This window comes from Notechis scutatus, chromosome 3 (assembly GCF_049901735.1).
Source record: "Notechis scutatus isolate UNSWTSFEM ecotype Mainland chromosome 3, rNotScu1.2, whole genome shotgun sequence".
Classification (NCBI taxonomy): domain Eukaryota; kingdom Metazoa; phylum Chordata; class Lepidosauria; order Squamata; family Elapidae; genus Notechis; species Notechis scutatus.
In genome coordinates, this window is record NC_142011.1 from 116,819,648 (window position 1) to 116,841,458 (window position 21,811).

Consider the following 21,811-nt stretch of genomic DNA (forward strand, 5'->3'; position numbering starts at 1 on the left):
CTGGGCAGAGGAACGGGGAGAGGAGGAGGAGGAGGAGAGCGCGAGAGCGCGAGGACCAAGAGAGGTGCCCGGGGATCGGAGACGGCAGCGCCTCGCCGGGTTAGACTGGGCGAGGGCAGGAGGCGCTCGCTTCTTGGCACTCAGGCCCCACCCACCCGTCCTCCGCCCGGCTATCGCTCCTTCTTCTCTTCGTCCGCGCTGCTGCTGCCGCCGCCGCCCGTTAGCAATCGGCCAGGCCCCGCACCCGCCCTCGCGCTGCGCCAGGCCAGGGACACAGACTCCGCCCGGCCCCAGCTTGCGCGCGTTTGGATTTCCCCCCCCTCCTTCCTCACGCTCACCCCGACTGAGGCCGTCACCGACTCTGTCGCCGCCGCCGCCGCCGCCTCTCCTTCGGGAGAGATGGACCCGGTGGGGGGAGGAGGGCGGTCTGCTATTAAACGCGAATACGCGTCCGCCTCGCCAGAGTAACTGTCTTTCCTCTCCCCCGTTTTAGAAGTCTGCGTGTGCCTCAGGTCTGTCTGCGGACCCAAACAGGACAGAGAAAGAAGCTCCCCCTGCGTCCTCCTCATCCCGCCTCTTGGCCCATTAAGTAGACCCTTCCGTCGCCCGCCGTCCCCAAGGAGGAATTGCACCCGCGCCCTTCGCCTGTCTGCAGGAGGCGAAGTGTTCAAGCTAAGAGAGAGCCCGGAATAGTCCGCACCTCGCAAGAGGCAACCGACGATCCCACTACCTCTTCCTTGACGCCAACTCAATCCTTTGAAAGTATAAATCAATGCCACCCTCCTCCGACGTGTCGGGGTCATTCCTACATAGGACAGCTCATTCCTTTTTGAAATTCGCACCATTTTCCCCGTCTGAAGCTCCCCAATTGAAAACTGCATGACTTCAAAGGCCAGCTTCTAGGATGCTTTCCAGGGCTTCATAATAGAGCAACCTTTACCTGCAGGATTACATTGTTATACAAAGAATTTAGAAAATGTCCCTCTCAGCTCTTAAGTGCTTTGGTAGGCCTGTCAAACTCTAAAACCTTTCCAGGTACCTTAACCTTGCAAAATGGGGAAAGAGCCTGTGCTTACCTGCCTTACTGAATGCATGAGTTTGGAGGGATATTTCTTTTTGAGGAAGGCCGTTTTGTGTGCAAATCATGCTGTCCTCCCAGCAGAGGGTCCAAGCAGTTTCCAGAACAGAATAGCCTTTCCGGATTAAATCAAAGATCCATTCTCTCCTGCTACTTTTCTCAAAGTGATCTGCAGTGCTCTCCTTGTCAAAAGTTGAACAGTAAAGGGTGTTGAGTTAGATGGGAGTTCAGCCTAGCCTAATCCTTAGATGTTTACTGCCTGAGATGTGAAAACAACAAATCTTCAGTTACAGTAAAGTCTTGCTGCTCATAATGTTACAATTTCTAAATAAAATTTTCTTCAAGCTAAATCCTGGAACTTATTTAGCTTTTCTTAATAGGGAATTTTACCTTACTTCTTCAGTTGTGCTCAAGTTCAGGGCTAAAATGAACACAGCCTCTATGAAACACGGTGAAGGAATAAAGAAACTAATGACCTGAAACCAGAATGTCTGCAGTAAAATGGAATAGATTGTATGCATCAAAGCATCTTTACTGGGGAAATTGCAATTTCTATTAACTTGAGGCAGAAAAATGCCACAATCTTTGCTATTTTGCACTTTATGATACAATATATTATTGAGGATATAAGCTGCATAATAGTTCTGTGTGCATATCCACAATAGTTCTGAGTGCATCTTGAAAGACAAGTTTCTTTTCCTGTGACGACACCAGAACCAGTTCATTGAAACAAAAGCAGTACCACTGGAACCACACACAGGCTTTCCAGGCCTTGCTTTCCTTTTTTCTTCTCCTAGATTCTTTCTCTGCCATGAGAAAGTTTGAGAGGCAATCTCAGCCAAGTCAGCCTTTGATTTAGTATCTACAAACTGCATATTCTAAACCGTCCATGCTGGAGAGCACCCATTTTCATCAAGGATAACTCTTTTAAGTATTTGGAAGCTGCACTACTACTAGAAAACAAAGAAAACGAATACCCGAAATAGTTTTTCCAGACGGTTTTAAGTAAGAGTAACCAACAGGCTATTTCTCACGGGCATTCGACTCCTGGAAGGTTGAAAGCTGGCATCTGCTAGGTCCAAAACTAGAGGGAAACGCTAACTCTAGCGCCTCAATAGTTCGGACTCAGGCCGTTCTTGCAGCTCCGACGATGCACAATGTCTTCCCACCCTGCCGTTCGCTCCCGGGTTCAGCTGCGGTGGAAGAACGATTCCTGGAGCTTGCGCTACAACCTGACATCCAGGAACGCAGTGAAAGCCGCGGGCTGCGCTAAACTAACTCGCCCATTCCCTCTTGGAGCTGGGCGGCGTGACCCGCCTGAGCGGAAGGGCTTTTTACCCGCGAGGATCATGCTGAGAGTGGGGAGAACTGTCTTACGAGCAAGCCGGGAAGAAGCTGAGATCCACCCGGGAGGCCCCTTCCTCCTATATTGCTACGCATTCCCCGCAAGGAAAACCCGGAACGTCTTCTTATCGGTAGTACCTCCAGCAATGTCACCTAAAGGTGGGCTGGGCAGGTTTGACTGGCTATCTTTATCACCAAAAATTTATCTGTTGAAATAGGTTGGATACTTAACGCTTCTTTATTTTTTAGCTATCAGGATATATTCTCCAGTTACAATAATCAGTTAACTAGCAAACCAAGCCGCACTGCCTTTCTCTGTAAGGCAATGTGGAAAGGCATTTAAAAACAGGTCCGGTTAAGCTTAGATATATTAAGATACAGATGCTAACCTCTCAGACTACCTAATTATCAAATTACCTTTGATAACCAAGGAGGCAACAGATTATAAAATCCCGCTTGGGCTGGGAGAGAACCATTACTGAACTAGGAAGGCATGCAGCTCATTTTTAAAATCTACTGTATTAAAGTTCCCAATAATTATACAATAAAAATTAAGAAATATTCTATTGGCAATTTGGCAAATCTAACTAACCATCTTGGATGGATGAAATTTATTTTTTATGCTTCATATTACACCTGTTCTAAAAATATATTTCAACGGATACCCAATATATAATGGTATTCTGAAAGGTATTTTGATTCTAATAAATACTAGTCTACATAACTTAAGTTATGTAAATTTAGTTTTGTTTTTTTTCAGAAATAGAATTGCATTTTAACAGCCTTGCTTAAAAAGTTTATTTCTCATAAGTTGAATCCCAGATTGTGAGCATGACAACAGATAATTGTATAAACCAAATAAAGAACTACTTCAAATATTTTCCACTACTAAAAGCATAAAGACTTTTCAGATTTAAGATGTGCTTCATAATATAAAATAGTATGTGCTTCATAAAATAAAATAGTTAAAGCTATTTGAAATACTTTTAAAATACAATACAAATATTTGTTTAGAAAGTATTTGATTGTATATATTATTTAGCTTTTTCAGTTTGTTCAACAAAGTGCCAAAATTATTGTTTTATGATGATATTCAGTCTTGTCTAAACTGGTCTGTATTTTAGAACAAAATGGACAGTTATTATCCTATAATTCCTTGCTAACAATTTATTTTAAAAAATCAATGAATTTAATATGACCAGAAACTATTTATTCTGATATACATTTTCTAACTCCTATCTCTTCTATGAAAAAAGTAATGAAAAATATTTCAACCACACGAAGTTTCTTTTGTTTTTTGTTAAATAAGCATTAAAAATAGTTATTAATTTAATTGCAAAAGTTCTAGCTTTATTCTTAAAAAAGGGAATGTAAATAGTAAGTCACATACACAAGGGATGTGATATATTTAACAAATAAAACAAAATGTAGGGTAATAAAACTTCATCACATAACCTTAATCACAATCTTTTGTCATCATTGGTATCTAAATATGACTTCAATTACTAAGAACATTTTTAAATTAATAAAAACAAAACATTACTATAAAGACATATGTTTATAACAACCTAACTCATTTATTTGGAGATTGCTTACTATCTTAAAACATGGTCTCACAAACACTTTTGAAGCTTCAATAAAATTGAGGAATTTTATTTTTCCTTCTTAAAGGAAGTTTGTTCGATTGTGGCTCTGCAGAAATTAAAATAAAGCATTCATAAAGCACCCATATCCAAAGTGAAAATGAGATCAACTTTAATATATAATTATAACTTAGTTCTATACATAGTATAAAATCTTACTTTTGCCACAATAAACTAACAATCAAAGTGCAGTTTTAAAAACAGGAAGCCTGTATGATATTGAACCATTCCTAAAATGCTGTAGAAAGTTGTACAACATTAAATTGCTAAAGCCTTAAAATGTATGTATGTAAGATGCATGGCTTCTAAAATTTTAGAAATCTCTGGCATTGATACCATACATTGTAAAAATATGAAGTGTACAATTATTTCCAATGTAGTTAGATTCTACAGATGAATTTAAATGGATATTTCAGACCCCATAAGAAAAAGAGTTAATAAAAATAGAAATTTGAAGCCACTGCAGAGGATTAAAATTTCTGAAGTATTATAATATAAAGCATTTCATTTTATTCAAATTAAACTGTTTATTTCTTTGTAAAAGCAATTTTTAAAGATGTATTTTTGTCAAAACCTCAAAATGTTGTTTCTTGTTGGCTATTAACATTTCTATTAATCTTTTGATATAATTACAGATGGAGGTAATATATCTGATCATATTACTCATTTATTATTAACTATAATATTTGCAACAAAGAGAAGCATGTTTATATTGAAATGAAAAAAATAAAATAAAAAACCTCTCCTTTTTACCTGTATTATTCAGAACAAGTTTAGAAAAAGCAAGAGATTTCCCTGCACTTTTAATGGGCAGAAACCAATAATCAAGTTTGGGATTATGCCATTTATGATAAGGGTATTTTTACCCCTGGTAATTTTCCTTTTTATCATGCTGTATCTGAAAAAGTTTAATATTTCAGAGATATGATTGTATTATTTCATATATGAATAGAAGCTACCTTAAAATATCACAAATTGGCAAGAATGCATTTTCCTAACCTTCAAAATGCCAATAACTTAATTTTTTTAGCAATATTTATTTAGCTGGCACCATTTATCACAAATAAAATTTAATTATGATAAAATGACTCAATCATATTACCATTTTTAAAAATCCTTCAATAATTGGAAAAATATTAATTTTGCCCCAGCTAAGTGATATTTTGCATATGCATATTTTGCATGTCTCTGATGTTTGTTTTAAATGGTTCATTCAGAAAGATGCTGAAGACCTGTTTCCAAAGTGATAAAATATGTGTGTACACAAGGTCTAAAACTTATATTTTATTTATACTATGCACCTCTAGAAAGAAATATATTAAAATAATTGAAATTTGCTTCTGAATACACTCTTGACTTTTTTTAAAAAAAAATCTGTACATGTCTTCTTTTCAATCATTTAATATAAAGTCCTTGAGTTCAATCTTATTGACTCAAGTGTGTCTTATTTCTAAATATATATGTAAAAGATCACCCTGAAAATATCAGCGGTATCGTCAGATGATTGTTAAAATGAAGAGGGCAGACACATAAAATACAGATCCAATCAACTTCATACTAATATGTGAAAATTGGGATGGATACTAAATTATTGCAATTATTTCTGCTTGTGTGGTCGTTATTAATGTTAGTTACAATTTTAACATGAACATTATGGTTCTGTCTTATGAATTATCAGTGGATTTCACCAGTGGTATTCGATCTTGCCAAGAAGATGGCACCTTTGAATACTACCTGCCAGCCTTCAGACCGATCCGCTACATATTTACTCAGAAGTAAATTGCTTGACATGTGATAGGCTTAGTAGTCCTAGAAAAACTGTACAAAATGTTAAAACTACAAATCAATTTTGTAACGTATTTAATTATCAGGAAAATTTAGTCAGGATTGAAGGTTTCATTTTAGAATGTGAGGCAGCGATCCATCCCGCCCCAAACCAAGGTCGGCTCCTGCCGAGCGGAAAACGTCAAGCTGAAGCACCAGCGGACGCGATCCTTCCAAAGGAGAGAAGGGGGAAGGGAGGCTCCTCCGCAGATCCCCGCCCCTCCCGCTCTGGGTCCGCTTGGCAGCTCTCCGAGGGAGTCGTGCAGCGCTTACCACCTGCCCTGCTGTGGTGGCGACTGCAGGAGGAGCAGGAGGAGAGCAGGCCTCGGTAGCCCTGGTTTTCCAGCCCGCTCAGGCCGTTTCTCCTCTCGGCCTCAGAGCGAGTCGTGGCAGGCGAGTAGCGTCATTAGGCACGTAACCGGCGCCTCGTATTTGACATTGTCGCCAGAGCGCCGCCTTCCGTTCTGCTTCCATCTCAGCTGAGCGAAGAGGGCCTATTTAGGGAAAGGGCTGCTTGGGCTGAGCCGAGGTGCGTGTCTAGGGCCTCAACGCTGAGCGGTAAAAGGGATCGCTGTGTGCAGTCAGGGTTGCTGTATTTGGGGTAGGCCAGGGAAACAAAGGCGAAGCTTCTCCCTTGCGGCTCTTTTCGTGCAATACATGCGCCCGCCGCGCTGCACAAAATCGTTATAGTATAGAACAGAACACGTTCGTGGTTTTTCTTGCGACAAGAACCGCATGCAAGCATAGATTAGGGTTCGTGCTTGTTCTGTGCAATTCTAGTGAGAGGAAGCTCAGCAATCGTGGAAACGCAGCTTTGAAGAGAACTTCGGTTTTGGAGCACAAAAAAAAAGGGGGTGGGGAGGTTTGTTTATCTATCTATCTATCTATCTATCTATCTATCTATCTATCTATCATCTTTCTATTCCTGCCTGTCTATCTATCTATCTATCTATCTATCTATCTATCTATCTATCTATCTATCTATGAATACATGAAATGGATACATATAAGAAAAATAAAAAGAAACAATAGGACAGGGACGCTAGGCAAGTTGGTGCGCTTATGCACTCCCCCTACAATCCTAGTATCGCGGGGGTGGGGGGATGGGGGGGTCTTTAGATTGCAAAGAAGAAATCTGCATATAACGCCCTCATTCTGGGTAAGAATATTGTACAGTATTTAATGTCTACAAAAGAAACCAGGAATGCATAGCTTTATGGCCCTTTTTGGGCTGCAAGCCACCTGAACCTTAACCAGAATAGTAGGGGTAATGGAGGTTTTAGGTTATCAGTTTCTGGAAGGCCTAAACTCCACCCGTTTTAGTGCACCTCTACATCCTGGCAGATTACACCACAGATAATCCTATGAACAGGGCTGAATGAATGCTACTTATGACCAGACCTCATACTTAGGACAGTTGCAGCAGATCAGTGGTCATATGGTTGCAATGTGAGAATTTGGCAACCAAATTGGAGTTACAATTATGGCAGCATCCTGCACTCGTGTTTTGGCTATTTGTGACCTTCACTGCTGGCTGGCTTTTGACAAGCAAAGTCAATGGGGAAGCTGGCAGGAGGTTGCAAATGTCACATGACATGCTTAATGACAGTGTTAGGGTTTGCTTAACTGTGACAAGGGAGGTGGGAAGAACATGGTCATGGATCATTAATGAGGATTGTATACTGTATAGCCTAATAGCATAGCTCTCCTGATGTTCCATAATACACTATTTGCATTATGTGATCTACTGTTCTCTTTTAGACTATTTCCCTATTTGTGGCTTATTGCAATCATTCTTGAAGTGATACTTGGCCTAATTATTATTACTTTGCACTAAGTTCATACTAGGGAAATGGTTTTATGTTCTGGTACTTTTATGAATCCTTTTTGATATAAAGGACACATTTGGGATGGGTATCCTTTTGTTTAGGAAGATATGACAACTTGCCCAAAAGCAAGACTATTCCATCCAGAATAGACGTCAGTCCTTTAATTTCAGGGGGGGAAATATTGCAAACTCATGGAAGATGCAGAGAAATTTATTGTAACCTTTTTGTTAGTAGTGATAATGATTGTTAGCAGGAAATATTTACGCATAATCAGCACATTCATATTAGTACCATCTAATATTTTTAAAAGGATATTTGAAATAAAATGTTTGATATTTATGGTTTATGTAACATTGACAGACTGACAAGCTACACTTGGCATGACTGTAAGGTCAAGTAAAATAAACCACAACGAATTTGACTTGATGTGATTTGAGAGCAAGGCCAAAGAAAAATTTTGAAGTCATTCTATCTTGTCAGTGTAACAAACACTTTTTTCGTGTTTTGTTGTTATGTCACATTTTGCACTTCATTGCTTAGGTAATGGATTTCTTCTGTCTCCATCATCTTCATGTTCGTTACTTTATCTTCAGCTCTATAGTTATCTTTAAATGACATCACTGGCATATTACCAGCTTGAGATCAGTGCCTGGGAAAATCCTAGAAAGGATCATCAAGCATTTAGGATTTCCAAACACTAAGAAGAGAACAAGCTAATTACTAAAAAAAAGAATGAATTTATTAAATATAGTTTAAATCCTAATGCTTCTATTTGTTGTTTATTTGATAAATTGGTAGAACAAGAGTATGTGATGAATGTAATGGATTCAGTAAGGCTTTCTGATAAAATGAAATATGAGATAGATAGTTCTACTGTTTGATGGATTTACAGGTGATTGAAAAAATATGTTCAACATGTGGTTCATAATGGATCTATGTTTACATGGAGGGAAATAATATGAAAGAGTACCATAGGGTTCTGTTATATGATCAATGTTCTTCAATATTTTCCTAAATCAGTTAGGCAAAGAGATAGAATGGATGGTCATCAAACTTTGTACACCCAAATCTGGGAAGGATTGCTAATAGACTGAAAAGAGGTCAAGCTTAAAATATATTGTGATAGATGTGAACAGGGTCTAGGATGGCTCACCATGGCTGACTTGCCCCAACTGACTTGTTCCTGGATATTTTGCTGACTCACCCTGGCCAACTCACCACAGGACAGCTTGTCCTGGCCAACTCCCCACAGGACAATTCAATGCGGGATAACTTGAGATGATCAATTGAATTGCAGTAGGCCTTATTTTGCTTTAGGTTTGAATCTTCTCAAGTAGCAGTCCTTGAGACTGGGTGAGTCAGAGCATGCAGCCCCAGTGGGCCAATGCCAAGGTGTGTGCTCCATCTGTCAAGCTGTGGAGCAAGTGTAATACACCTGGGTAGTCCCTGTACAGGCCCTGACCATGAGGAGGAAGCCTGCCACTGCTTCTTCTTCATGGCATGCTGTCAAGCTTCGAAGTAATATGTCTCCTGAAATAAAATCCAATGCGTCCATCTTTCTTTAAAGTCTGTTTATTAGGAATATATCAAATTGGCAAGGACTCGGTAGAATTCCAACTCTGGTTAGATTCCAAAAAAACCAGTAAAAAGCAAAAATTTGAAACTTTTCCCCCAGAGTCATAATCTCCAATCAATTCTCATCCATCAGTCCAGTGACTCCAAACTCGAGCTTCCACCAGCTGCTGGTATCTTCTTGATTCTCATGGGGGAAAAAAATGCCACCTAGACATAACATTCCCCCTTTATCTCTATAACCCCCTTTCAACAGCTAGAGAGTGGCGAACCTGAAATAGCATTAAATTCCTTTGCAGAAAGCCTAAAGAAGCGAGGAAAAGAATATATAAAAGCTGGAATAAAATATGGCTACATATATGTCATCTTCAGGGTCGACAGGCTGCCCCACTTCAAGCCAAAAGAACTTCCTGCAAAGAGATAATCACAATACATTAGATAAACTCTAACCTCCCCTGCCACCTCCAGGAACCCTCTTAGGCTTGTGAGGTTTCCTCTCATGAAACTTTTGTATTAATCTGTCAGCATTTACAGGTGAAACTCGAAAAATTAGAATATGGTGCAAAAGTTCATTTATTTCAGTAGTGCAACTTAAAAGGTGAACCTAATATATGAGATAGACTCATTACATGCAAAACAAGATAGTTCAAGCCGTGATGTGTCATAATTGAGATGATGATGGCTTACAGCTGATGAAAACCCAAATCCACAATCTCAGAAAATTAGAATATTGTGAAAAGGTTCAATATTCTAGGCTCAAAGTGTCCCACTCTAATCAGCTAACGAAGCCATAACACCTGCAAAGGGTTCCTGAGCCTTTAAATGATCTCTGTCTGGTTCAATAGGAATCACAATCATGGGAAAGACTGCTGACCTGACAGTTGTGCAGAAAACCATCATTGACACCCTCCATAAAGAGGGAAAGCCTCAAAAGGTAATTGCAAAAGAAGTTGGATGTTCCCAAAGTGCTGTATCAAAGCACATTAATAGAAAGTTATGTGGAAGGGAAAAGTGGAAGAAAAAGGTGCACAAGCAGCAGGGATGACTGCAGCCTGGAGAGGATTGTCAGGAAAAGGCCATTCAAAAGTGTTGGGGATTTTCACAAGGAGTGGACTGAGGCTGGAGTCAGTGCATCAAGAGCCACCACACACAGACGGACCCTCTACATGGGCTTCAAATGTCGTATTCCTCTTGTCAAGCCGCTCCTGAACAACTACAACATCAGAAGCGTCTTCCCTGGGCTAAAGAAAAACAGAACTGGTCTGTTGCTCAGTGATCCAAAGTCCTCTTTTCTGATGAGAGCAACTTTTGCATCTCATTTGGAAACCAAGGACCCAGAGTCTGGAGGAAGAATGGAGAGGCACACACTGCAAGATGCTTGAAGTCCAGTGTGAAGTTTCCACAGTCTGTGTTGATTTGGGGAGCCATGTCATCTGCTGGTGTTGGTCCACTGTGCTTCATTAAGTCCAGGGTCAATGCAGCCGTCTACCAGGAGATTTTGGAGCACTTCATGCTTCCTTCCGCAGACAAGCTTTATGGGGATGCTGACTTCATTTTCCAGCAGGACTTGGCACCTGCCCACACTGCCAAAAGCACCAAAACCTGGTTCTATAACCGTGGGATTACTGTGCTTGATTGGCCAGCAAACTCACCTGACCTGAACCCCATAGAGAATCTATGGGGCATTGCCAAGAGAAAGATGAGAGACATGAGACCGAACAATGTAGAAGAGCTGAAGGCCGCTATTGAAGCATCCTGGTCTTCCATAACTCCTCAACAGTGCCACAGGCTGATAGCTTCAATGCCAAGCCACATTGAGGCAGTAATTGCTGCAAAAGGGGCCCAAACCAAGTACTGAGTACATATGCATGCTTATACTTTTCAGAGGTCTGATATTGTTCTATGTACAATCCTTGTTTTATTGATTGCATGTAATATTCTAATTTTCTGAGATTGTGGATTTGGGTTTTTATAAGCTGTAAGCCATAATCATCACAATTATGACAAGTCACGGCTTGAACTATCTTGCTTTGCATGTAATGAGTCTATCTCATATATTAGTTTCACCTTTTAAGTTGCGTTTCTGAAATAAATGAAGTTTTGCATGATATTCTATTTTTTTGAGTTTCGCCTATATATAAAAATATTGAAGAGTACTGGGCCCAAAAGAGAACACTGGCGTACTCCACTGCTTACTTTCCTCCATGTAGATGTAGTTCTACTGAGGACTACATATTGAATACAATTTGTCAGCCAGATACAGATCCACCTGGTGGTGGTACTATCTATCTCACATTTTTTTAGCTTACCAAACAGGGCTGGAAGTGGAAGTGGAAGCAGTGGACTTGGGGTACAGCAATGTAACTTTCTACCTAGCAGAAAATGTATAGATAAATTTTTGTTACTTAACAGATCATTGAGAAATTTATAAGTCTGAGAAAAATTATTGTATTAGCATATAACTTTTATATACTGTTGTTGCTCTCTAGCCCCATCTAGTGGCCAGAGGGACAAATATGCCCCCACATACGATCTTTATATACTATTGTTGCTCTCTAGCCCAAACTACATTGTGGCGTATCGGGACTTTTTTCCCCTTCGCTAAACCGGGTGTGGGTGTGGCCAAAGCATGACGCATCTGGCTTGTGGCCTGGGAGTTTGACAGCCCTGGTCCACACCATTTCAGACAAATTGCTGTCCATTCTCTTCTTAAAAACCTTAAGTGACAGAGCACCCACAACTTCTGAAGGCAAGATATTCCATTGGTTGATTGCTTTCACTGTTAGAAAATTTCTCCTTTTTTCTAGGTTGCGTCTCTCCTTGGTTCGTTTCCAACCATTGCTTCTTGTTATGCCTTCTGTGCTTTGGAAAATAAGAGACCAATTTTGAAGAGGCTGATAAAAAGAGTGTTCTCACCTGAGGCATAAATGAGCATGCTCACATTATCTACTCTGGATACATTATCTGAAGACCCAGCTGTCTGGAGAAAGCTCTAATGTTAAGAAAAGTAGAAGGAAAGAGAAGGGGATAACCAGTTGCAGGATGGAAAGACTCAACTACAGTGATGGTAAGCATACCCTTATCTATCTATCTTTTTATCTATCTATCTATCTATCTATCTATCTATCATCTATCTGTCATAATATTTCTTAATTGCCCATCTCCCATGGAGAGTGTATAATATCATCAACAAAATTAAACACTAAAATTAGAATAATTTAGGGCTAAAAGTTTTAAAATTATATAAACAACAACATAACAATTTTGGAAAGTGAAGAATTCTAAGAAGTGGGCTTATAAGTTGTTAATACAGGCAGGGGGCTCTCATGTGACCAGCCAGCCCCATGGTTGCATAGGCTTTGTGTCCCAATTTTGACCCCTTAGCGGAAGGCCAAAAGATTGGGGGCTTTCCTAACCTCTGGGGGCAAAACTTTCCACAATGCAGGGACAGCAGTAGAAAAGACCCTCTTCCCAACAGTGGAAATTCCTTGACTGACAGGGTCTGTGGCATATCTTCCCTGCCTGAATGAGTGGGATGGGCTGATGGGGCAAAGGCAATTCTATAGGCAGTTTGGTCCTTTGCCATGGAGGGCTTTATTGGTAATAACCAACACCCTGAATTGGACCCAGAAGCAAACTGGCACCCAGGGCAGTTCATGGAGCACAGGTGTTATATGTGTCCTTGGGCACCTAACATGGCTCGCATGACCGCATTCTACATCAGCTGAAGCTTCCAGATACATTTCAAAGGTGGCCTCATGCAAAACGCATTGCAATAATTCAATCCTTTAGGAGATCTTTTATTGAGAGCTGCCCAGATTTATTGAAAGATGGGCAGCTCTATAAATGTTTTAAATAAATGAAATAAAATCTGAAGGAGCAGGCTGGGCAGAGACCTCTGTGCAGAAAATCTATCCATGTGATCATTAAGAGTTGACAATAACAGTGTGTAACTATCAATTATCACAAGCTTTAGCTTTAGTAGCATCTCTACTTATTTCCAGGATCACAACAAATCTTGGGGAAAAAAACAAGTGTTTTAAACATATGCATAAAGAAGCTTTTCTTACCCAAAGTCTAAAACATTTTGAAAAAGATAAAATCCTACAAAAAAGGCGACACTTTAAAAAAATGAACAAGCACACCTAAAACCATATTTAAAGAAAAAGTATTTTAACGTCTATTTAATACTTTCATCCAAAATGGCAGTTTTCATCTGTGAAAAAGCTATTACTGTTTTCTAATTCTTTTACATCCTTCTTTTCTAAGTTTTTATGAATAAATTATTTATTTAGCCATCTCTGTTACGAACCACAACCCTGCATAGACCACAAAGAGTACACATTTAAACAAAAAAATCTCCAGGCACTCAGGGCCATGCTTTCCGGCACCTCAGTGCTTCCATTGGTTGGCCTCCAGGCTCAGCTCCACCCTACAGGGTGAGGTACCATAACTTTTTAAAGCCTTCCCAGAGGGGACCTCTTCGTTTTCTTAAGGATTTTATAGGGCAGGAATAACTAAGGTGAAGAAGGCAAGCTTCAGAGTTCCCACTAGATGGCAGCATTTGAGTGAAGGTACCTGAGCTGTCTAGGTCTCTGACCTCAGGGAGAGGCAGTCCTGCAATTTGCAAACAACCAGCACCTTGAGTGGCACCTGTATGCCCTTGTTTGCTGTATCATTTGCAGTTCCTGAACAAAATAAATAATATAATTCAGGACAGAGCTCCCTGAGGACTATGGCTGCAGGGATAAAGCCAGCATTCTTCAAACTTCATATTGAGTGCAGCCACAAATAGCAACTCTGGGCATAGGACAAATTTAAGGACATGCAAATATATTTAGAAACATGGTCGGTAATATATGGCATTGCAAGGAATGCATGTTGTCTCACAATGGGACTGAGGCGGCAGCAGTAGCAGTAATACAGCAGGAAGTAGATTTGCGTTACAGCCAAGAGTTGAGCACCATTGCCAGTGGAGGACCCATAACCACCGCTTGCCCTCTCCACCGCCATGCGCTTGGGCAAACCGCCTCTGGAGCTGCCTCTCTGTTGTACTCATCCAGCAGGTGACAGTCCACAGTGAGGTCACCAGCTACCTGGGGAAGAAATACCTCATATTAACTGGACCCTAAATGATTGTACAACTGAAATCATACACACAACCTTCTACAATGCTATTACAAATCTGGGACTGGAACAACTAGTAACCAACAACACTAGACTAAACAACTGCCTCGATCTCATCTTCTGCAACAGTTTGAACCTAATCTACGGAATACAATCTAAAGAACCCTTTTCCAGTAGTGACCACAATATGATCGACTTTTGTCTCAACATACATCCACACAAAAATCACCACAATGATGTAATCCCCTATTGTAACTTCAAAAAAAAGGCAACTATGATCTTATAGACAACGATCTCTCATCCCTTGATTGGCAATCTCTATTCACTGGATGCAATACCGTTGAAGACCATTATAACATATTTTTACTTGAAGTCAAAAGAGTCATCAAACTATATGTACCAACAACAACTCCCAAAACAAAACAAAAAAGCAGATTACCCATATCAATAAGGAAACTTCAATCCAAAAAGAGATCACTCTGGCGGAAAAACAAATCTGGTCACGTTGCCAATTTCAAAAACCGATACAAAAATCTGTGCCACCAGATAAAGACCGAATGCACCAATTATCACATTAAACAAGAGGAAAACCTTCTAAGCACCAATTCCACCGCGCTTTTTACAATTTTGTAAACAACAAACTAAAAGACTCAAGGTCCATCCCTCCCTTGATAGGACCTGATGGTAAAGACTGCAACGACGACACCATTAAAGCCAACATCTTTAACACATTCTTGGCTCAGTATTTGTAAACAGCAATGGATCATGCCCAATATTTCCTAGCCGTACCACAGATAACAACAATGATCTAATACATATCGATTTCACAGAAGACAATGTTGAAAAAGCAATACGCAACCTAAAACCATCTCTATCTATTGGACCGGATGGAATATGTGCCTACTTCTTAAGAAAGCTATCCACTGCCATAGCCAAACCTCTAAGCATAATCTTTGAAAAATCTTTCAGAACCAGCTCCTTGCCTAACCTATGGTCACAAGCCACAGTCATCCCCATCTTCAAAAAGGGAGACCCAAGCCTAGTTGAAAACTACAGGCCAATCTCCTTATGCTGCGTCACCTGTAAAGTCATGGAATCAATTATTAACCAATCCATCATCCTTCACTTAGAGACAAATAACCTACTCTCCAATAAACAATTTGGTTTCAGGAAAAAACTATCCTGTAATCTGCAACTCTTACACTGCAAAAACATATGGACGACACAACTCGACCAGGGCAAAACAATAGACGCAATCTACATAGACTTCTGTAAAGCCTTTGATTCAGTGGTACACGACAAACTACTACTAAAAATAAAATCCTATGGTATCTCTGGACAACTGAATAAGTGGATAGAAGCATTCCTGTCAAACAGACAACAAATGGTCAAAATCGGGAGCGTCCTATCAAATCCAGTACCTGTCAATAGTGGTGTTCCCCAAGGCAGTGTTCTAGGACCAACTCTCTTCATACTCTACATAAACGACCTCTGTGATCATATTAAGAGCAATTGCGTTCTCTTCGCTGATGATGTAAAGCTGTTCAATACCACAGACAATACTGCTACCCTACAAAAAGATCTTGACTATGTATCCGAATGGTCAAACAAATGGCAACTTCAAATCTCAACAAATAAATGCTCTGTCTTACATATTGGCAAAAAAAATCAGAAAATAAAATACAAGCTGAATAGTCAAGATCTTGTTGATGACCCAAGCTCTGTAAAGGACCTTGGAATACTCACCTCTAATGATCTAAGTGCTAGAGCACACTGCAACTACATAGCCAAAAAGGCATTAAGAGTTGTTAACCTAATCCTACGTAGCTTTTTCTCTGGCAATATCACACTACTAACCAGAGCATACAAAACATTTGCTAGACCAATACTCGAATACAGTTCATCAGTCTGGAACCCACACTACGTATCTGATATTAGCACAATTGAGAAAGTCCAGAAATATTTCACAAGAAGAGTTCTCCACTCCTCTACTCGCTGTAGAATACCTTATGCCACCAGACTTGAAATTCTAGAACTAGAAAACCTTGAATTACGCCGTCTTCGGTCTGACCTAAGCATGGTATACAAAATCATACATTGCAATGTCCTACCTGTCAATGAATACTTCAGCTTCAACCATAACAACACAAGAGCACACAATAGATACAAACTCAAAGTAAACCGCACCAAACTTGATTGCAGGAAATACGACTTCAGCAATAGAGTGGTCAATGTCTGGAATACTCTACCCGACTCTGTAGTTTCTTCCCCAAACCCCAAAAACTTTAACCTTAGACTGTCTACTATTGACCTCACCCCTTTCCTAAGAGGTCTGTAGGGGCGTGCATAAGCGCACCAACGTGCCTACCGTCCCTGTCCTATTGTTTCTCTTATTCTTTTATTTTTCTTATATGTAACCATTTCATGTATTCACAACTATGTATACATTTATACTTATTATCTTGTAAACAATTGGCAAATCAAATAAATAAATAAAATAAATAAATAAATAAATAAATAAAGTGATCCTGCCCTGCAAAATCGCATTAACCAAGCCTGCAACAAAGGCCAGCTAATTGACCTTGGTTAAGGAAGTTGGAGGTCAGAGACAGAATGTGGTTGTCTACAATCCATCACATGGACAAAATTATCCATTGGAAAAGAATAGCAGATGGATCTGTTTTCTCACAGTGCGCTTGACAGATGCCATACTGTTCTGACCCAAACCTGTTTCCAAGAAAGCAAACGGAAGACAAAGGCAGCAGTATAATCTGTTTAAGTTTCAGCTAAGAATCCTGTTTCTTCACAGATAAAAGGCTGCCTCCAACTAATTAGCTCTGACAAGAAAGAGCCTTGCCAAGTTTTTCAAGTCTGACAAAAAACAACAGATAAGAAATAGCTTACAAGAGTCTTCAAAAACCAACTGTAATGTCCACAAGGCCGAGTTCAAAACTTCTTTACTTTCTGCAAAGAAAGTTAATTTCACAGCTGGCTTTTATCCTCTTGAGGGAGGGGCCATTTCCTTGCAGCCTTACTCCCGAGTTGCTCGTACTGTTGTAACTGCTCTTTCCTCCGAGCAATCCTGTGCACACGCACACTTGGCACAGGCTCCTCGGGAACCTCCTCATCACTGCTGCCAGCCCCCACAATCTCTGAAGGCAGCAGTCCACTCCCTAATGGTCCTGGTCCCTCATCTGAGTCCTCGCTCTCCTCAGCCGTCCGCACCTGCTGCCGGCTAACCACAACACATACTGGCAATTGAACACCTCTTCTTGATGGATGAAGTCACCTACATGTGCAAGTTTGCCACATATCTCAATGGCAATGAAGTAGACACCAACAACCTGGCTATCCTGGCCAAACCCATAGGCAGCACTGAGCTGCGGAAGTGAAGGCTAGAAAAACAAAGCAGATTATAGCTGTGTGTACATCCACAAATGAGAAGCTGGCGGCTTGCATCACCTGGCAGTTAAAATTGAGTGGTTATTTTAGTACCAAGCAGACAAATAACCCTGATGGCATTGTCACTGTCATCAGCCACTACAACATGCTTCCCACCAAGGAAGCCAACAACAACAGATCACCTACCTTGTTGAACTGCCACAGCATGAGTCTGTCTCTGTCTGGCTTTCCATGTTGAATGTTTCTGAGGTTGCTATAGAGGGCTATCTGACCCTCAGTGAGGCTGCATTCATCTGCAGCATGAGGGGAAATCCCACCCCATTAGATTGCTCCTGGACCACATCCAGCAGATTGCTCCCAAAATCAATGGAAGTCCAAGGTCAGTGACTTTAGTGAGAAAAAGTAGCTGCCAACACCAATTGCATGGGGCAGGTTTCAATGCAGTAACTTGTTCTTGTCTGGGAGAAGCCCAATATGACCGGCACAGCCGCCAATAAAGCCATCATTGGAGACCTCATAGCCTTGTTTGTAGTGGCTACTGGAACCCTGATCTATCATCATCAGCAGCAGCAGCAGCAGCAGCAGTAGCAAAAGAAGAGGCTGGATGACAAGGAGGACAATTTGGAAGGACCTGCCGCACACAAGCCACCCACCTTGCTAACTCTTGGAATAAATGGAATCAGTTCCTAACCCCACTGAGGCTGAAGATCCCCTCAAAGCTGCTTTCTCCCTGCGGCGGGGGGAGGTACAGCTCTAGAGAAACTCATTGCCACCAGACTATGATCCGACTATGACAACAGGACCAAGGACAGGCCCACCAATTCCAGGTCACATAGACACTGCTCCGACAAGAACACCAAATCGGGTGTGTGACCACTATTCCTAGTTGGGTCCTGGATAACCTGGGACATGGAAGTCATGGTTTCTATGAAATCTCAGGCTACTTCTGTCCCTGCCCCCAGGGATGGCAGGTTGAAATCCCCTAGAACTATAAGCCTGGGGAATTCCACTGCCAGCCTCGCAGTGAGGTCCAGGAGCCTGGGTGAGAAAGCTGCCACGCAGCAGGGAGGCTGGTACAACAGCAGCAAATCCCACCCGATCCCTTGAGCCCAGGTCTCACAGCCGGGCACTTGTGTGGCAGTGCCCTGTGTCAACTCATAAAATATTTTTATGGTCTTTTTAGAGTTGCCAACAGAAAGGGAGGGGGAGCAGTGTGGCAGCTTGAAAATCAAAAATACATTCCATAAATAGTTTTCAAAGATAGTAACTAGGTGACTGAAGTTTCTGCCACGCACAATTCTAACTGGAGAACATGATTGATGAACCTTGGCTATGGATGTGTCCCATTGGAGAATATGAAGTATGATACACCCAGGGGGTGGGGGAAAACCAGGTTCAAGGGTGATAATGAATTATGTGTCTCAGAGTCAGCTACACCCAGGCAGTGCCAGACATGTTAACTCCCAATAAATCCTTTTGAAGTTTTGGAAGTTTAGCTCGAGACTCATGATTTAATTAATTAAGGTAACTGCCGGAATCCTGACATCCTGGATGCTACTAGAGATTCTCTGATAATAACAGCCACACCCTCTCCCCAGCCATGAGGTCTAGACTGGTTCCATGCTCATAATCCATTGGGCACATTTTAATGAGGGGAACACCTCCCTCTGGGCCCAGCCAGGTCTCGGTTATAAAAACCAGATCAGCTTCTCTTCGAGGATCAAATTGGCCATAGGGCTAGCCTTATGCAGGCTGATCTGACATTTAAAAGCAGCAGCCTAAGATCAGGGCTACCACCGATCTGCTGACCAGGTAAATGAGGTGAATGCAAGGGGGCAGAACACGAGACTGGTACTAAACACTGAGGTTGTGTTTCCAATGCCAGTTCCCCCCTTGCCTCCCATATCTCCCATTACCTGACACCACTGAAATAGGTCGCCCTCCTCTGCCTTCCCTGAGAACCATTCCATCCCCCACCCCCAATACTATTCCTTAAAAAGGGGAAAAACCTCCTCCCACTGACTAACTGTCGGGGGCAAGGTGCGCCTTACAGGCACTATAGCACTTGCTCTCAGCGCCCTCAAACTCCCACCACCCCTTCCTCATTGATGCAGAGGGGTCACATCCAGCACCCCTTTATCTCCCAACACATTCAGAATACATCCATTCAATGCACAAATGGCATCCTGCCCAGTCGCTCTCACCCACCAAACAGGGAGCCACCAGCTCTCACCCGGGGTAGAGGGACCAACACTCACTCCGTCTCACCTTCCAACTCTTCCAGCTCTAAGCCTTTTTATAATTTTATTATCATTTTTATCAAATAATTTTATTTTTTATTAATGGAATTAATACTATGGACACAATTTTGCTGAAAACCAGAAGTTAATTCATTTGGACTGTCTCCAAGAATTTGAACCTTTGAAGAACTTCAGCAGTTCCTAAAAATATGGTATAATCTCAGATTATAAATGCTCTTGGCCAAACCTAAATGTAATCAAGGATATCTTCCCAAGTTATAATTGTGTTCTATATTATCAATCTGACATCCAAAAAATCTTTAAAATTATTTGTTTGGACCTATTCCACGGATGATGCCAAAGAAAGATCCATATCTTTAGAACAAACATCATGCTGGGCTATCAAAAGATCTGGTAAATTGTAGTACAAAATATCGGGTTGTTTTGTTCTTCAAATCACATGATTCCAAGTTTAGGTTATTCAGCCACCAGCTGCCCAGGACCCAACCCTGTCCACCAGGGTGCCCAGCGAACTCATAGGCTCTTCTCTTGTCCTGCCCCGCCAGCCCTCCTGGCTAAAGATGCTGGGAAACCTCAAGTAGGCATCTGCCCACTAGGCACGCTGTCCTCCTTGCCCCGCACACAGAGATGTTCTTCTTCCAATGATTTCTGAAGGCAGCACAAGAAGTAATGGACAGAAACTTATCAAGAAGAGATCCAATCTAGAACTATGGAGAAATTTCCTGACAATGAGAACAATTAATTATTTGAATGACTTGCCCCAGAAATTGTGGATGCTCCATGACTGGAAGTTTTAAAGAAGGGATTGGATAGAGTCATTTGTCTGGAATGTTAAAGGGTTTCCTGCTTGAGCAGGGAGTTGGACTAGAAAACCTCCAAGGTTCCTTCAAACTCTATCATTCTATTTACCGTTATCTCCATGGTAAAGGGCTGTTCATAATTTGCCTCTGGGATTGTGAACGTTTTGATCAATTTTGTTTTTTAAGGTTTTCTTCAATTTTTCCTCAGTAAATATATTGCACTTTATGCAAATTGAAATAATAAAAAGGGATTTCTGTAAACTCATATTGTCCACTAAAATCTGGTTCTATCATTTTCTCTTTCCTTTCACAGTTTATATGCCAATCATTTCCCAGGTTTATTTACACACTCAACATTCTTGTTTTACATATTTCAGTTTTGTCTCTATTTCTCCTACAGTTAGCACAGAGAGTTGTTATTGTAGAAGTTTAATCTGACATCAGTAGTTACATTTGTTGGTGTCTTTTGTAAATCTTCATTCTTTTTAATTTTATCCAAACTGGTCTGCAATTTTCTTGAAACTTCTTTATTAACTTTCAATTATGTTGGATAAAGAAAACTCCTCTCATAAAAGCTTTGTTGTTGTCCCAAATGGTTGAAGCCTGTCCCTTTATGTTGTCACCAAAGAATACAGTTAACTTCTTCCTGCAGTTTTCCATCACCAGCTGTTTCCATTTCATTTAATCTTCATCTAAAAGTTGTAGGTTTTCTCTTACATATCAAATTGATAAGGTTGTGGTCAGGAAATATCTTAACTAAAACTTCAGTCTTGGATATCATATTTGCAAGATTCTTAAAAATCCACATCAAACCAATTCTTGAAAAGGATCTATGAATTTCTGAAAAATAAATAAATATCGCATTGGCAATACCATGCCTCTGCTCCAGTATCCACCAAGGACAGACTGTTGAAGAAAAAGGTGCATTTTA

At 40.8% G+C, this 21,811-nt stretch overlaps 1 pseudogene; it reads left to right on the plus strand.

Moving 5' to 3' along the window:
• Positions 1-17,656: 17,656 nt before the first annotated feature.
• On the plus strand, positions 17,657-20,830 carry LOC148131376 (nectin-2-like; annotated as a pseudogene).
• The last annotated feature ends 981 nt before the right edge of the window (positions 20,831-21,811 follow it).